The sequence below is a fragment of the Lithobates pipiens genome, unplaced genomic scaffold (assembly GCF_037356315.1).
Source record: "Lithobates pipiens isolate NorthernLeopardFrog02 unplaced genomic scaffold, aLitPip1_a1.2 Scaffold_19, whole genome shotgun sequence".
NCBI lineage: Eukaryota > Metazoa > Chordata > Amphibia > Anura > Ranidae > Lithobates > Lithobates pipiens.
The window spans coordinates 456,738,732-456,754,966 of NW_027507764.1; positions in this window are offsets into that span (position 1 = coordinate 456,738,732).

Sequence of the window (16,235 nt, forward strand, 5' to 3'; positions counted from 1 at the left end):
CTGCTGCACAGAATGGCCCTCACATCATCATGACATGTGAGTGCCATTCAATGCAGCAGTACTATGAGCCCAGGCTGGCACGATGAAGCACCCCTAGAGGTCTGTCCATGACAGTCTTGACTCCCAAGAAGTACACTGAATGTTGCTAACTATTATTTACCCTGAAAGGGCAGCGCTATCCAGTGATGAAGGGGACTTTCTGCATAAGGTAGCAGTAAACTTTAAAATAAGTATGGCAACACAAGCTTGCAGTCTTGTATTTTTTACTGTGCTCTGCTTTTTTTTATTTTTTTTTATTTTTTTTTAAATAACAGAGACTTGATTTACACTATGATTTACACTATGCGGAACAAAATCTCGTTATATTGTTGAAAATATACTAAACTGAAGGGACCAATCAAAATACAACTTTCATCATTTTAAATTCATAAAAATAATGAATTAGGATTCTAGTCACCAAAAATATAGTGCACTCAAATTATAGTGCGTAAATAAAAATCTGAAAACAGTGTAAAAATCATCTATATATAATAAATACACATGAGTCCATATTTTATTTTAAATATATATACAGTCCATAAATAAATGATTCAATGTCCGTGAAAATGTTAGTTAATGTTGGGTTGAGTTTCTACATGGGACGCTATTGTTAAGAAGTTTAAATCTTCACTCCATCTATTCTGGTTATCTCCAGACTTCAAAACATGCAAATCTATTACCTGGCATCCACCCAGAAAAATAACCCTACAATTTTTATCACTGTGTCGGATACATATAAATTAGAAGGGAAAAGGTAGAGAGACAGAAAGGCTCTAAATTGGACTTTACAGGCAAAATGGATGAGGTTATAGTAAAATTGATACTTTATCAACAATGAATCATAACAGATAAGTCAAGTAGAAAAATTATTTAAAAACATACAGTGAACATGATGGTAAATGATCTTAAATGTCTAGTGTATACAGTAAGTTATTAAATTAGAATCCCATGATTAGAAAAATCTTACGCTTCATGCAAAGTCTAACAAACGCCTGTTGATCGTGCCAATAAAGACCACCTAGTGCAGTTTCCTGTAATGGGGTGGTAACCAGGGCATGAGCCTACAGGCACCCTTCCTAGAGTGTATGAGTTTTTGTTTTTCCTTTTTTTAAACAGTTTTTTTATTTCAGACCTCGGGCCCGTGTGACCTCACCTTTGGGGGGCCCAATGATCATTCATCTAGCATCATTGTTGTATATTTAACTATACTGTAATAAAGTGCATCATATCGCGGCAATGCAGCGTAATAATGCACTTGCATTTATACATTTGTGTTGTAACCATGGGCTGCTACCTGCTGTGGTCTTGCTGCGGCATCAAATACAGGCACAGCGACACACAATGCGACCACTCACCAATACTGTAAATGGGAGAGGGGCACTCCAGACTTCTCTGCCTATAGGCTCCTTAGATGTAAATCTGGCCCTGGTGGTAACAATGCTGCACTGCTCATGAATTCAGATCAGAGTTGCCACTCTCATGGAGGTTGTGCCTGCTTGCACTACAGTGGGGTGAGAAGATGTTGCAGGGGGTGTGGCTATAGCATTGCCCCAGCTCATTTACAAGAATGTAGCTTGTCAATCATTGCACCTAGCCTTTCCAACTGCTTTCTGGATTGGCAGCAAGACCGCTGTTTCTGAAACTCTCCTATTGTGCGCTGCAGTGTCTGGGAGCAGGAGCATGCAAGACACAAATGAAGGAGGATTTGGTAGTCAGTGGAGGTAAAGGCATTTTCTGTTAACTTTATGAGGCATGTATATCACATAGTAACTGTATTTGGTATTTGTTTAGACAGGAGCCTTTAGCTGTACTTTAATTGCCCCTTCTAGGGCCAGGCCATGTATGAAATATATACAGTATGTACCGCATAATTTGTCAGCACTAGGTTGTAGAATATATTAAATAAATACAAATTTTCGTGCTGCTCAGCAAACCTTTCTTTCTATGTGGTCAGTCAACATTCTCTCCACATTCTTTCCTATCTTGGCTTCTGTAACCTTTTTACTATTCAGATATCCAGATTTATTGATTTGTATTTCACCTGTCAGAAATTAATTCATCGTTGTGGTCAATCTCTGACTTTAAACAGATCAAAGATTAATGTCTAAGGATTCTGAACAACATGTATGTGAGAATACATATGTACAATTGCAAGCGTTCATTTATTTAGTATGCATGCTGTACTGAGCAGCCTATGTCATTCCAGCTAGTAACTTTAATCTGAAAAGTAAACAGTAAATTCTAGTTGTAGAAAAAGCCTTAAGTTATATATGTGATCACATTCTTAGTTTAGAAATGCAGCACATGGAGCATAGAATTAAAGGTTTACATGATAATACTTGCAAAGGAAGGAGCAGGATTAATGACTTTGTCAGCTGAGGTCGTTAAAAGCAAATGTCAGACATTAGCTACTGAAGATGTCAGCACTGACTGTTTTTATTAACATAGCCTAATATATATTCAAGTTAGACTTAGCCTGAGTAAACTCTAAAGTTCTGACTAGAAAAGTGAAACAGAAAGAGAAGCACGGATTAAGAATGAAATGATATAAGGAGTGCTGGACATGACAGTGTGGATGAGGGACACAGAGGGTTAAGCTTTATGGGTGGAGTTGAGGAAAAGGTTTGCAGGAAACAAGATCAGTGTAGGGGAGGGGTCATATAAAAGGGAGGGGTGTGGCTTTAAGGGATCATTCGGAGCCCAGTGTGACACAGAGGAGGCAGTTTTTCGCTGCTCCTCTGCTATGGCGGATCTCGAGGGACTCTTCGCGCGGCTGCGACGGGCGGCGGAGGTGCACGGAGCGGACTGGCTGCGGGAACGCGTGGGTGACCTGGCGGACGGCGATGTGGACGGCGGCGGGACAGGTGAGGTTCCACTGCGCGCGCGGAGGTCTCGGCCTCCGGCGCGTTTTTCTCCTGGGCCTACTCCTCGGCCGCCTCGTGACTCCCGGAGCCCGGGGGAGGACCGATCGGTCCCCCCGGCGAAACGAAAGGTTCTCGGTTCCCCCCGGTCCGGGCGGTCGTTGCGCCGCCAATCGGAGGGGGGCGGGGCTTCGCTGCCGCATGGCAATGGCGCCGGGACTGCACGGGGCCCGGTGGAGGTGGGGGGGGGGTGCGGATGGTTCTGGGTGTGTGGACCAGGGGGGGTGCACGTGGCGGGGGATCCGCGGCATGCTGGGTCAGGGGCCAGCATCCGCGCGGTGGGGGGGAGGGGGGCGCAACGGGGGGGTCGCATGCTGGAGGGGGGGAGGGAGGGTCGCAGAAGGCCGCCAAGGTGCCTGGCAGGGCTGGTTTTATACGCAGGCATGCCGGGGGCGTAGGGGGGAGGAGGACATTGCCTGCAGTCCCGGATCGCAGTGACCGGACGGACCGCTCGGAGCACAGGGGGATGGCTGCGTCCCCGGTGCGTGCTGGTGAGGTCGGTTCGGAGAGCGAGCTGTCCCAGGAGGAGGAGGTGTCCTTTTCTGCACCCGGACCGGTACCGGTCGCCGAGGCCCCAGGGGGGCCGGGTAAGTTGCGGGAGTCTACATTGCTGGCGGATGCTTTGCGGGATCTGATGGGGGTGGCGCAGGGGGGTGCGGTGCCCACGGGATCCCGGGATGTCGTGGGGGGGTTTCGGCTGGTTCGTCGCAGGGGGCGGGGCCAGTGGCCCCGGGGGGGCCGTCAGGTCCGTTGCAGGAGCTGTTGGAGGGGCTGCAGGCCCTGGTTGGTAAGTTCGCTGGGGGCTCGGGGTCGCCGCAGGTGGCCCCCTGGTTGGGTACTGGGGGGGGGGCCGGGGGGGCGGAGGCTATGCCTGCGCGGGATGCGCCGCCTGCTGCGGTGTCAGGGGGCCTGGATGCGGGGGCTGTGGGCTCGGGGGTCCCCCCGGTGACCGCGGACCCGGGGGCGCGGTCTGACCTGGTTAGGATCGCGGATGCTGCCCGGTGCGAGGTCTATGTTTGTTTTGAAGGCCCGTTGGGGGCGCATTTGAAGCAGGAAGTGCGGGACAAGATAGTCAAGGGTGAGTATGTGGAGATTTTCTTTTTGCTCCCCCTCGAGAAATTTAATTTGGACAGGGTCAAGCCGGACAGTTCCAAGAAGGACGACGAGGAGAAGCGTAGGTATCGGCTGATCCCCCGCACATTTGCGAATTGGCTTCAGGCGTTCGCTATCTTGGCTAGCGTGATAGGGGAAAAGAACCCCGAGCATTGCTCGGCGTTATTTTGTTACCTGGACGCGATTGGGGAGGCTCATCGGGTGTACGGAGGGCTGGCGTGGCTGCGCTATGATGAGCAGTTCCGTCAGCGTAAGGCAGTGCGGGCTGACCTGCGCTGGGATCACAAGGACATAAGCCTCTGGATGAGGCTTATGTCTGCCCCGCGGACGCCCACTCCGTTTCTTCAGGGGGGGGCCGGGAGTGCGTCTTCCTCGGGGCTGCCGGCCGGAAAGAAGTGGGGGGTGTGCTGGCCCTTTAATGAAGGGGCTTGTAAATTCGGGGGCGCGTGCCGTTTCAAGCATGAGTGCTCCGGGTGCGGCGGCACCCACCCCCTGTCCCGCTGTTTCAAAAAAGGTCAGCGCGCCGGTGCCGCCGGTCACAAAAGGGATGACGCCGGTGAACCTGGGAAGGATGCTTCCCTTCCTAAATAGGTATCCGGATGGTGAGGCGGCGCGGGGGTTGATTTCGGGTTTTCGGGACGGTTTTAGGATTCCCTGTTCTTTGGGAGGGGTGCCGCCGTTGGCCAAGAATTTTCGATCGGCTTTAGATCACCCGGGGGTTGTGGATGAAAAATTGGGTAGGGAGGTGGCGATGGGCCGGATGGGCGGGCCTTTCGAAGTGCAGCCGTGGGGGGACCTGGTGGTTTCCCCGTTGGGTGTGGTTCCTAAGAAGGAACCGGGGAAGTTTCGCTTGATTCATCACCTATCTTTTCCGAAAGGGGGGTCGGTCAATGATTTCATTGACCCGGAGGCGTGTACGGTTTCCTACACGTCTTTTGACGCGGCGGTACGGTGGGTCAGGCGGTATGGTCGTGGGGCTCTCATGGCCAAGGCGGACGTGGAATCGGCGTTTCGTCTTCTGCCGGTCCACCCGGACAGCTTCCGGCTGTTGGGATGCCATTGGCGGGACAAGTTTTATGTAGACTTGTGCCTGCCCATGGGTTGTTCCATTTCATGCGCCTATTTTGAAGCTTTTAGCTCATTTTTGGAATGGGTGGTGAGAGATGTTTCGGGCCTGGAGTCGGTCATCCACTATTTGGATGATTTTCTGTGCGTGGGCCCGCCTGCCTCCAATGTGTGTGCGATTCTTCTGTCCACGTTGCAGCACATTGCGGGCAGGTTCGGGGTGCCGTTGGCGGGGGATAAGACGGAAGGCCCGGTGACGGAATTGAATTTTTTGGGGATCGTGATTGATTCTCTGGCAATGGAGTGTCGCTTGCCAGAGAATAAATTACGGGATCTGCAGGCGGAGCTGGCAGGTATGCAGGGCCGGCCGAAGGTTCAGCTTCGGGCCCTGCAGTCCCTGTTGGGCAAGCTGAATTTCGCTTGCCGGATCATCCCTATGGGCCGTGTGTTCTGCCGACGGCTGTCGGGGGCCACCGCCGGGGTAACCGCCCCTACCCATTTTGTGCGGTTGCGAAGGGAACACCGGGAGGACCTGCGGGCTTGGCATGAATTTTTGGAGTCGTATAATGGGCGGGCTATGTGGATGTCGGGGCCAGTGAGCAACTTCGATGTGGAGTTGGTTACTGACGCGGCTGGTTCTACGGGTTATGGGGCAATTTTCCGGGGCCGGTGGAGTGCGGAACCTTGGCCACGCTCATGGGAGGTTGCGGGGTTGTTGGGTAATTTGGTTTTGCTAGAATTGTTCCCGATAGTGTTGGCATTGGAGCTGTGGGGGCAGGAGTTTCGTAATTTGAAGTTGCGCATCAATTGCGATAACATGGGGGTGGTTCAGGTCATCAATCGGATGACTGCTTCCTCCCCCCCGGTCATCCGGCTGCTGCGACAGCTGGTCTTTCGCTGTTTGCGGCTCAATGTTTACGTTTATGCTGTGCACATACCTGGGGTGGAGAATTCTTTGGCTGACTCGCTCTCTCGTTTTCAGTGGGACAAGTTCCGGCAGCTGGCGCCGGGAGCGGAAGAGTCGGGGGCGCCCTGCCCCGGGTGGATGTGGGAGCTTCCCTTGGAATCGCCGCAGGTTGGTTAAAAAGGTCGTTGAGTGAGGCTACATGGTCCGCCTATTCTAGAGTGTGGGCGGAATGGTGGGCGTTCCTGCGGGAGGTTGGAGTGGCTGGTCGGGGATCCGACCGGCGCTGGGTGGTATTGTACTGGGTGGCCCGGAACATTGAGACGGGCTTGTCTCCCGCGTCGATCGAGCGGAAGCTGGCGGGGTTGGCCTTTTTGTTCAAACTGTGGGGGGAGCCGGACGGGACTAAGGATTTTTGGGTGCGGCAAACGTTGAAGGGGTACAGGAGGGATTGGAAGGGTCGGGATGCGCGCCGGCCGGTGTCTTTTGACAATTTGGTGGCAATTTGTTCTCGGCTGGTGGACGTTTGCTCGTCTGCTTACGAGACCGTTCTGTTTACGGCAGCGTTTTCATTGGCGTTTTATGGGGCGTTTAGGATAGGGGAGTTGGTGAGTCGCTCAAAACGGGTGGCTGGGGGTCTGTTGGATCAGGATGTGCAGGTGGTTGCGGATCGGGTGAGTATACGGTTGCGTAGGTCCAAGACTGATCAACGGGGCAAGGGAGTAGCAATTACGCTGCTCGCCCTTCCGGGCTCGGTAGTGTGCCCGGTGGCGGCGGTACGGGCCTTTCGGGCGGTACGGCCCGCGGGGGCGGGCCCCTTTTTGGTGCACGCGGAGGGCTCTTTTTTATCCCGGTTTCAGTTTGTGTCGGTCTTTCGGCACTGCCTGAGGGCGGTGGGTTTGGATGAGCGGGAATACGCGTCCCACTCTTTTCGGATTGGGGCGGCTACGGAAGCGGCTCGATGTGGGCTGGAGGAGGCGGTGGTTCGCCGGATTGGTAGATGGGAGTCCCGGAGGTTCCGGTCCTATGTTCGGCCGCAGTTGCTACTGGGGTAAGGTGGGTGCGGCTGGGGGTGTTGTTTGCTGTTGGTTTTATGGGGGGGAGGGCTGTGCTTGTAACATTCCTTTGGTTGTTGTGTTATTTCTCTTGTTTTCATTCCAGATGGAGGTTCTCAACGCCTCGTTTGGATCCTGGGGCACTCGTACGTCTGCTGGGGGGCCAGGAGAGGTGATTCTCTACCAGCAGGCAGGCAATTGGGTATCCCCAGGCGGGTAGCTAGGGTGATGTGGTTAGGTTTCCCGGGCATGAGGTGGGAGCGTGTCATGAGGGAGGTGGAGCGCTTCGCTTTTAGGGATAGGCCCCCGGATGTGCTGGTTGTTCATGCGGGGGGCAATGACCTGGGAGTTCGGAAGGTTAAGGACATTTTGGCGGATATTAAGGCTGATGTGTTGCGCATGCGAGTCCTTTTCCCGGGCACCATTTTGGTGTGGTCGGACATTGTGGCCAGAACGGTGTGGCGGGGGGCTAGGTCTTTAGCCAGCCTTGAAAAAACTAGGATTAGGGTTAATAAGGTAGTTGGGCGGTTTGTAGTGCAGAACGGGGGCATTGTGGTTAGACATCGGGAATTGGAGGTGAATGTGGGGCTTTATCTTCGGCAGGATGACGTTCACCTATCAGATGTGGGGATTGACCTCTGGTCCTTTGGCTTACAGGAGGGGATACAGAAAGCTCTTCGGGTGTGGGGTGGCCCTCAAGGTTGAGGGGGTCACCCTTTCGGGCTGTGGCGGTGTGTTTTCTGGTGGTTTCTGACGGTAGACAGGTACTCAGAAGGGATCTGAGGGTGTGGGGGGCTCATCTAACGATCGGCCCCTCTGGGTATTCCTGAACGTTGGAGGGAATACGGTTATGTTCACTGGCGGAAGTTGTCTCCGACCGGTCACAGGTGGAGGCCTTTGGGAAGTTGGTCAGGTGTACCGCAGTGATTTGGTATTGGCTTAAGTGGGGTCACCGTCAGAGATCACCAGAATGGGCAGTTAATGTTATTTAATGTGGTTTAATGTTAATAAAGTTATTTATATTTATATATTTATATATATTTATATATTTTCATATTTACAAGTTATTGGAGTGAATTTTGAGTTATGTTTAATAAAGGCTGTTGTGGCCAGTTTACTCCAACCTATGGTGTGGTCTCGTTTCTAATAGATAAGGAATAGTATAAGGGGAACATTCAGACTACACTAGTCAAGAGAAGCACGGATTAAGAATGAAATGATATAAGGAGTGCTGGACATGACAGTGTGGATGAGGGACACAGAGGGTTAAGCTTTATGGGTGGAGTTGAGGAAAAGGTTTGCAGGAAACAAGATCAGTGTAGGGGAGGGGTCATATAAAAGGGAGGGGTGTGGCTTTAAGGGATCATTCGGAGCCCAGTGTGACACAGAGGAGGCAGTTTTTCCCCTCCCTCCCGCCCTAATGTTATGTGGTTGTTTTGCTGTGTCTTTGTTGCTGGTCTTTTTCTTCTTTTGCAGGTTTCATCGGTGTCACGGCAGCTGAAAGTTTTTCGTGTTGGCGGTGTGTTTTCTGGTGGTTTCTGACGGTAGACAGGTACTCAGAAGGGATCTGAGGGTGTGGGGGGCTCATCTAACGATCGGCCCCTCTGGGTATTCCTGAACGTTGGAGGGAATACGGTTATGTTCACTGGCGGAAGTTGTCTCCGACCGGTCACAGGTGGAGGCCTTTGGGAAGTTGGTCAGGTGTACCGCAGTGATTTGGTATTGGCTTAAGTGGGGTCACCGTCAGAGATCACCAGAATGGGCAGTTAATGTTATTTAATGTGGTTTAATGTTAATAAAGTTATTTATATTTATATATTTAGATATATTTATATATTTTCATATTTACAAGTTATTGGAGTGAATTTTGAGTTATGTTTAATAAAGGCTGTTTTGGCCAGTTTACTCCAACCTATGGTGTGGTCTCGTTTCTAATAGATAAGGAATAGTATAAGGGGAACATTCAGACTACACTAGTCAAGCACAGAAACTTGAAAATAAATATAGAATCTATAGGCTAAATGAGAAAGTTTAACCAAACAGGTTATGGTGAGGTGGGCGAAAAGGAACCAAAATTCCCTCATTAAACTAGTGCAAAGCGCTGTAGAGTCTTATTAAAACAGAAGCTATTATAGGGCTGCCCCTGTTTTCTTCAAGCCAAACCTAAACACTTTAGCGGCCTTGGACACCATCGGGTGCCCCAAGGGGAGTAGTAATGTGGTGCGCATAGCGTGCCCCAGCGAACAGTGGGTGTGGCCAAATTGTTGACATCATCGCCCTACCCCCCCAGTGATGTCAAACCTACCCCCAGACAGCCGCCTGCAGCTCCCGGACAGCAACAGATTTGTGTGTGACTATCTTGGTTACTTGGGGAGCCACAGCCAAGTCTGAATAATGTGTTTGGGTTTCAGTCCGCCTTAAACCCAGACTTATGGTCCAAAACCCGGACTGCCCAAGTGAATCCCGGACAGGTGGCAACCCTAAGCTATTAACATGTGTTAGGCTGCCCATAGACTGTTTGACTCTCGGGCAGTTCAGCAAGAATCCAGGCCGAGATTCAAACCATATATGGCAGAGATATGCAATTAGTGGACCTCCAGCTGTTGCAAAACTACAAGTCCCATCATGCCTCTGCCTCTGGGTGTCATGCTTGTGGCTGACAGAGTCTTGCTATGCCTCATGGGACTTGTAGTTCTGCAACAGCTGGAGGTCCGCTAATTGCATATCCCTGATATATGGGCTGGCTGAATGTACCCAATGAATATTCCTAAACAGCACACTGGATCCCCACCTCTACCGTAAACTGCTGCGGTGTCAGGGGGCCTGGATGCGGGGGCTGTGGGCTCGGGGGTTCCCCCGGTGACCGCGGACCCGGGGGCGCGGTCTGACCTGGTTAGGATCGCGGATGCTGCCCGGTGCGAGGTCTATGTTTGTTTTGAAGGCCCGTTGGGGGCGCATTTGAAGCAGGAAGTGCGGGACAAGATAGTCAAGGGTGAGTATGTGGAGATTTTCTTTTTGCTCCCCCTCGAGAAATTTAATTTGGACAGGGTCAAGCCGGACAGTTCCAAGAAGGACGACGAGGAGAAGCGTAGGTATCGGCTGATCCCCCGCACATTTGCGAATTGGCTTCAGGCGTTCGCTATCTTGGCTAGCGTGATAGGGGAAAAGAACCCCGAGCATTGCTCGGCGTTATTTTGTTACCTGGACGCGATTGGGGAGGCTCATCGGGTGTACGGAGGGCTGGCGTGGCTGCGCTATGATGAGCAGTTCCGTCAGCGTAAGGCAGTGCGGGCTGACCTGCGCTGGGATCACAAGGACATAAGCCTCTGGATGAGGCTTATGTCTGCCCCGCGGACGCCCACTCCGTTTCTTCAGGGGGGGGCCGGGAGTGCGTCTTCCTCGGGGCTGCCGGCCGGAAAGAAGTGGGGGGTGTGCTGGCCCTTTAATGAAGGGGCTTGTAAATTCGGGGGCGCGTGCCGTTTCAAGCATGAGTGCTCCGGGTGCGGCGGCACCCACCCCCTGTCCCGCTGTTTCAAAAAAGGTCAGCGCGCCGGTGCCGCCGGTCACAAAAGGGATGACGCCGGTGAACCTGGGAAGGATGCTTCCCTTCCTAAATAGGTATCCGGATGGTGAGGCGGCGCGGGGGTTGATTTCGGGTTTTCGGGACGGTTTTAGGATTCCCTGTTCTTTGGGAGGGGTGCCGCCGTTGGCCAAGAATTTTCGATCGGCTTTAGATCACCCGGGGGTTGTGGATGAAAAATTGGGTAGGGAGGTGGCGATGGGCCGGATGGGCGGGCCTTTCGAAGTGCAGCCGTGGGGGGACCTGGTGGTTTCCCCGTTGGGTGTGGTTCCTAAGAAGGAACCGGGGAAGTTTCGCTTGATTCATCACCTATCTTTTCCGAAAGGGGGGTCGGTCAATGATTTCATTGACCCGGAGGCGTGTACGGTTTCCTACACGTCTTTTGACGCGGCGGTACGGTGGGTCAGGCGGTATGGTCGTGGGGCTCTCATGGCCAAGGCGGACGTGGAATCGGCGTTTCGTCTTCTGCCGGTCCACCCGGACAGCTTCCGGCTGTTGGGATGCCATTGGCGGGACAAGTTTTATGTAGACTTGTGCCTGCCCATGGGTTGTTCCATTTCATGCGCCTATTTTGAAGCTTTTAGCTCATTTTTGGAATGGGTGGTGAGAGATGTTTCGGGCCTGGAGTCGGTCATCCACTATTTGGATGATTTTCTGTGCGTGGGCCCGCCTGCCTCCAATGTGTGTGCGATTCTTCTGTCCACGTTGCAGCACATTGCGGGCAGGTTCGGGGTGCCGTTGGCGGGGGATAAGACGGAAGGCCCGGTGACGGAATTGAGTTTTTTGGGGATCGTGATTGATTCTCTGGCAATGGAGTGTCGCTTGCCAGAGAATAAATTACGGGATCTGCAGGCGGAGCTGGCAGGTATGCAGGGCCGGCCGAAGGTTCAGCTTCGGGCCCTGCAGTCCCTGTTGGGCAAGCTGAATTTCGCTTGCCGGATCATCCCTATGGGCCGTGTGTTCTGCCGACGGCTGTCGGGGGCCACCGCCGGGGTAACCGCCCCTACCCATTTTGTGCGGTTGCGAAGGGAACACCGGGAGGACCTGCGGGCTTGGCATGAATTTTTGGAGTCGTATAATGGGCGGGCTATGTGGATGTCGGGGCCAGTGAGCAACTTCGATGTGGAGTTGGTTACTGACGCGGCTGGTTCTACGGGTTATGGGGCAATTTTCCGGGGCCGGTGGAGTGCGGAACCTTGGCCACGCTCATGGGAGGTTGCGGGGTTGTTGGGTAATTTGGTTTTGCTAGAATTGTTCCCGATAGTGTTGGCATTGGAGCTGTGGGGGCAGGAGTTTCGTAATTTGAAGTTGCGCATCAATTGCGATAACATGGGGGTGGTTCAGGTCATCAATCGGATGACTGCTTCCTCCCCCCCGGTCATCCGGCTGCTGCGACAGCTGGTCTTTCGCTGTTTGCGGCTCAATGTTTACGTTTATGCTGTGCACATACCTGGGGTGGAGAATTCTTTGGCTGACTCGCTCTCTCGTTTTCAGTGGGACAAGTTCCGGCAGCTGGCGCCGGGAGCGGAAGAGTCGGGGGCGCCCTGCCCCGGGTGGATGTGGGAGCTTCCCTTGGAATCGCCGCAGGTTGGTTAAAAAGGTCGTTGAGTGAGGCTACATGGTCCGCCTATTCTAGAGTGTGGGCGGAATGGTGGGCGTTCCTGCGGGAGGTTGGAGTGGCTGGTCGGGGATCCGACCGGCGCTGGGTGGTATTGTACTGGGTGGCCCGGAACATTGAGACGGGCTTGTCTCCCGCGTCGATCGAGCGGAAGCTGGCGGGGTTGGCCTTTTTGTTCAAACTGTGGGGGGAGCCGGACGGGACTAAGGATTTTTGGGTGCGGCAAACGTTGAAGGGGTACAGGAGGGATTGGAAGGGTCGGGATGCGCGCCGGCCGGTGTCTTTTGACAATTTGGTGGCAATTTGTTCTCGGCTGGTGGACGTTTGCTTGTCTGCTTACGAGACCGTTCTGTTTACGGCAGCGTTTTCATTGGCGTTTTATGGGGCGTTTAGGATAGGGGAGTTGGTGAGTCGCTCAAAACGGGTGGCTGGGGGTCTGTTGGATCAGGATGTGCAGGTGGTTGCGGATCGGGTGAGTATACGGTTGCGTAGGTCCAAGACTGATCAACGGGGCAAGGGAGTAGCAATTACGCTGCTCGCCCTTCCGGGCTCGGTAGTGTGCCCGGTGGCGGCGGTACGGGCCTTCCGGGCGGTACGGCCCGCGGGGGCGGGCCCCTTTTTGGTGCACGCGGAGGGCTCTTTTTTATCCCGGTTTCAGTTTGTGTCGGTCTTTCGGCACTGCCTGAGGGCGGTGGGTTTGGATGAGCGGGAATACGCGTCCCACTCTTTTCGGATTGGGGCGGCTACGGAAGCGGCTCGATGTGGGCTGGAGGAGGCGGTGGTTCGCCGGATTGGTAGATGGGAGTCCCGGAGGTTCCGGTCCTATGTTCGGCCGCAGTTGCTACTGGGGTAAGGTGGGTGCGGCTGGGGGTGTTGTTTGCTGTTGGTTTTATGGGGGGGAGGGCTGTGCTTGTAACATTCCTTTGGTTGTTGTGTTATTTCTCTTGTTTTCATTCCAGATGGAGGTTCTCAACGCCTCGTTTGGATCCTGGGGCACTCGTACGTCTGCTGGGGGGCCAGGAGAGGTGATTCTCTACCAGCAGGCAGGCAATTGGGTATCCCCAGGCGGGTAGCTAGGGTGATGTGGTTAGGTTTCCCGGGCATGAGGTGGGAGCGTGTCATGAGGGAGGTGGAGCGCTTCGCTTTTAGGGATAGGCCCCCGGATGTGCTGGTTGTTCATGCGGGGGGCAATGACCTGGGAGTTCGGAAGGTTAAGGACATTTTGGCGGATATTAAGGCTGATGTGTTGCGCATGCGAGTCCTTTTCCCGGGCACCATTTTGGTGTGGTCGGACATTGTGGCCAGAACGGTGTGGCGGGGGGCTAGGTCTTTAGCCAGCCTTGAAAAAACTAGGATTAGGGTTAATAAGGTAGTTGGGCGGTTTGTAGTGCAGAACGGGGGCATTGTGGTTAGACATCGGGAATTGGAGGTGAATGTGGGGCTTTATCTTCGGCAGGATGACGTTCACCTATCAGATGTGGGGATTGACCTCTGGTCCTTTGGCTTACAGGAGGGGATACAGAAAGCTCTTCGGGTGTGGGGTGGCCCTCAAGGTTGAGGGGGTCACCCTTTCGGGCTGTGGCGGTGTGTTTTCTGGTGGTTTCTGACGGTAGACAGGTACTCAGAAGGGATCTGAGGGTGTGGGGGGCTCATCTAACGATCGGCCCCTCTGGGTATTCCTGAACGTTGGAGGGAATACGGTTATGTTCACTGGCGGAAGTTGTCTCCGACCGGTCACAGGTGGAGGCCTTTGGGAAGTTGGTCAGGTGTACCGCAGTGATTTGGTATTGGCTTAAGTGGGGTCACCGTCAGAGATCACCAGAATGGGCAGTTAATGTTATTTAATGTGGTTTAATGTTAATAAAGTTATTTATATTTATATATTTATATATATTTATATATTTTCATATTTACAAGTTATTGGAGTGAATTTTGAGTTATGTTTAATAAAGGCTGTTGTGGCCAGTTTACTCCAACCTATGGTGTGGTCTCGTTTCTAATAGATAAGGAATAGTATAAGGGGAACATTCAGACTACACTAGTCAAGAGAAGCACGGATTAAGAATGAAATGATATAAGGAGTGCTGGACATGACAGTGTGGATGAGGGACACAGAGGGTTAAGCTTTATGGGTGGAGTTGAGGAAAAGGTTTGCAGGAAACAAGATCAGTGTAGGGGAGGGGTCATATAAAAGGGAGGGGTGTGGCTTTAAGGGATCATTCGGAGCCCAGTGTGACACAGAGGAGGCAGTTTTTCCCCTCCCTCCCGCCCTAATGTTATGTGGTTGTTTTGCTGTGTCTTTGTTGCTGGTCTTTTTCTTCTTTTGCAGGTTTCATCGGTGTCACGGCAGCTGAAAGTTTTTCGTGTTGGCGGTGTGTTTTCTGGTGGTTTCTGACGGTAGACAGGTACTCAGAAGGGATCTGAGGGTGTGGGGGGCTCATCTAACGATCGGCCCCTCTGGGTATTCCTGAACGTTGGAGGGAATACGGTTATGTTCACTGGCGGAAGTTGTCTCCGACCGGTCACAGGTGGAGGCCTTTGGGAAGTTGGTCAGGTGTACCGCAGTGATTTGGTATTGGCTTAAGTGGGGTCACCGTCAGAGATCACCAGAATGGGCAGTTAATGTTATTTAATGTGGTTTAATGTTAATAAAGTTATTTATATTTATATATTTAGATATATTTATATATTTTCATATTTACAAGTTATTGGAGTGAATTTTGAGTTATGTTTAATAAAGGCTGTTTTGGCCAGTTTACTCCAACCTATGGTGTGGTCTCGTTTCTAATAGATAAGGAATAGTATAAGGGGAACATTCAGACTACACTAGTCAAGCACAGAAACTTGAAAATAAATATAGAATCTATAGGCTAAATGAGAAAGTTTAACCAAACAGGTTATGGTGAGGTGGGCGAAAAGGAACCAAAATTCCCTCATTAAACTAGTGCAAAGCGCTGTAGAGTCTTATTAAAACAGAAGCTATTATAGGGCTGCCCCTGTTTTCTTCAAGCCAAACCTAAACACTTTAGCGGCCTTGGACACCATCGGGTGCCCCAAGGGGAGTAGTAATGTGGTGCGCATAGCGTGCCCCAGCGAACAGTGGGTGTGGCCAAATTGTTGACATCATCGCCCTACCCCCCCAGTGATGTCAAACCTACCCCCAGACAGCCGCCTGCAGCTCCCGGACAGCAACAGATTTGTGTGTGACTATCTTGGTTACTTGGGGAGCCACAGCCAAGTCTGAACAATGTGTTTGGGTTTCAGTCCGCCTTAAACCCAGACTTATGGTCCAAAACCCGGACTGCCCAAGTGAATCCCGGACAGGTGGCAACCCTAAGCTATTAACATGTGTTAGGCTGCCCATAGACTGTTTGACTCTCGGGCAGTTCAGCAAGAATCCAGGCCGAGATTCAAACCATATATGGCAGAGATATGCAATTAGTGGACCTCCAGCTGTTGCAAAACTACAAGTCCCATCATGCCTCTGCCTCTGGGTGTCATGCTTGTGGCTGACAGAGTCTTGCTATGCCTCATGGGACTTGTAGTTCTGCAACAGCTGGAGGTCCGCTAATTGCATATCCCTGATATATGGGCTGGCTGAATGTACCCAATGAATATTCCTAAACAGCACACTGGATCCCCACCTCTACCGTAAACTAAGTGTAATAATCAGTGTTACTTACCTTAGCAGCTGGAATTAATTTGTTCCCCTTATAGAAAGGAAAGATAAAGAGAGGAATAACATGTAGTTGTTGATGGATATATGACGCCTGATCTTCTGTTATACAGAGACATTATTGAACTTTTGGAGTATTGTGAGTGTTGGTCACTTTTATTATTAAATGTACCAAATTTGATTGATCAACTTGGATACAACCAGCCTGCCGGATTTTATATGTGATGTAAAGCCCCTAGCAAAGACAATAATCACTGAGTTCTC